Here is a 2,310-nt window from a genome sequence, read left to right on the forward strand (position 1 = left end):
GTGGGATCCATGTGGGATCCGTGTGTCCAGAGGGGCTCTCAGTGTGGGATCCATGTGGGATCCGTGTGTCCAGGGGGGCTCTCAGTGTGGGATCCATGTGGGATCCATGTGGGATCCGTGTGTCCAGGGGGGCTCTCAGTGTGGGATCCATGTGGGATCCGTGTGGGATCCGTGTGTCCGGAGGCACTGCTGGAGGCCCGGTGTGGATCCCGTGGTCTGGGAGCCGCTCAGGAGCAGGGCGGGCAGCGCGCTGGGGACAGTGTTTGATTGTGGAGCACTGGCTCATCACCGACTGGCTGCTGTCTAGATAAACTTCCCTTCAAGGTCGTTTTTCTCACTTTTCCCCTCCCCAAGCCCTCTGTGCCTCGGGAGGCGAAGCTGCGGGCGGGGCTGAGACGGCCGGGGCTGCGGGCAGGGCTGAGATGGCCGGAGCTGCTGTGCGGCTCACAGCTGTGGGCGTGAGGTGTGGGGTGAGAGCCCTGCTCTGCCAAACTGCGCGGCTGCTGCTCGGGAGCAGGGACAGCACGGGTCTGGGGACACCCAGAGTGGGCACGGGCCTGGGAACACCCACAGAGGGATGCTCATCGTTGCTTCCATTCCCGTCCCACCCCAGAGTGGGCACCGAGGTGACTCGAGCAGCGGAAGGAGAGGGGAAGGTCCATTTCCGCTGTGGCTGTGCAGAGCAGGGCCCTGTGGGGTGGGTTTTGGGTGGTTTGGGTCTCAGGGCAGCAGGTCAGCCCACACAGGGCTCCAGCTGCGGCCGCTCGGCCGTGCTGGCCCAGCCCTCGCTGGGTGCCGGGCAGGCAGTGCCGGATCCGCGCCGAAAAAGGGAGCAAACCCGAGGGGTTCTGCTTTATTGGTGTCAGTGTGAACTCACGGCTTAAAGCCCTGCCTAGGGACGCTTACAGAGCCGGACCGATGGTGGTGACGCTTCCATCCTCATACCCGAGTCCCCTTTCAGGCTTTTTTTGCCCCAGTACTTCATAACCCCGGCCGCAGTGCCCTGGGGATTGATTGCAGGAGCGTGGCACGGCGCACTTCTCTTTGTCCTGCTGTCTCTGCGCTTCCCTCGGCCGCACGGCTCCGCAGGTGGCCAGCCCCGTGTCACCGCGGCCGGGCAGGGGACGGGACCGGCCGTGCCCCAGAGATGCTCAGCGGGGACCGACGCAGGAGGGAGGGGAAACGGAGAGCTGAGCTAAAGCGGATAAAAAGCCGAGGATGATCCCGCTGGAGCGGACTGCTGACCTCGCATCCTGACGTGAGACTGGCTGTGCCGGGGCTTTCCAGCGCTCCTTGGAGGCCGAGCCCGGCGGGCGCTGGCTGGCTCAGAAACACTGGCTCTGTGTGCGGTGACGTCCTGCAGCGCTCTCTGACTTTATCTGCGAGCTCTGAGGGTGACCTTGGCACTCCGGCACACGCACGTGAGCTTTCCATGGAGGCTGGGTTTGCTTCAAGTGCTGCCCCGTCCCTGCTGCGGGGAGCTGAGGCAGTTCGTGCCCTGCTTTCTGTGCGTGGGACTCGCGGCTTGGTGAAAGGAGAGCTCTGCCCACCTCGGTCTCCCTGCCACAGTGCCAGGGAAACAGGCAAAGTTTGGGAATTTGGGGATTTGGCAGAGAATCTCTGGGAGCATCCAGCCGGATGCAAAACAGAGCTGGAGGTGCAGAGACCTGACTTGGTTCAAGTTTCTAAAACATGGGGAAAATCTCGTGTTGAGTGTGAACTGCAGGAATGGTGGAGGGATCCGGAGTTAACAGGCCCCGAGCCGTGGTCTGGGACAGCGGATTGTATCCCTGCGTGCGTGCCGTGCCTGGTGCTCCTAAATCAGCACTCCTTAGATCCGGCCCTGTAATCTTCAGGAAATAAGGAGATGGATGGATGGATGGATGGATGGATGGATGGATGGATGGATGGATGGATGGACGGACGGATAGCCAGCCATACCTAGGTGCATTGGGGTGAATGAAAGGGATTTGTAAGCTGGGGAATAATGGATACGCGTCAGGAGCCCGCGGCTCAGCTGTCCCTGCAAGCGGCGTGCGAAAGGGGCAGGGGCCGTTCTGGGAGCCCTGGGGCGTTCCGGGTTCGAGCCCGCGGTGTGTCCCGGGTTATCCGGGCAGGAGCCGGGCAGGGAGCGCAGGGGCCGGGCAGGAGCCGGGCAGGGAGCGCAGGGGCCGGGCAGGGAGCGCAGGGGCCGGGCAGGAGCCGGGCAGGGAGCGCAGGGGCCGGGCAGGAGCCGGGCAGGGAGCGCAGGGGCCGGGCAGGGGCCGGGCAGGGAGCGCAGGGGCCGGGCAGGGAGCGCAGGGGCCGGGC

This window comes from Corvus kubaryi, unplaced genomic scaffold (assembly GCF_017639235.1).
Source record: "Corvus kubaryi isolate FWS band 111438036 unplaced genomic scaffold, C.kubaryi_AGA036_p1.0 37308, whole genome shotgun sequence".
Taxonomy (NCBI): domain Eukaryota; kingdom Metazoa; phylum Chordata; class Aves; order Passeriformes; family Corvidae; genus Corvus; species Corvus kubaryi.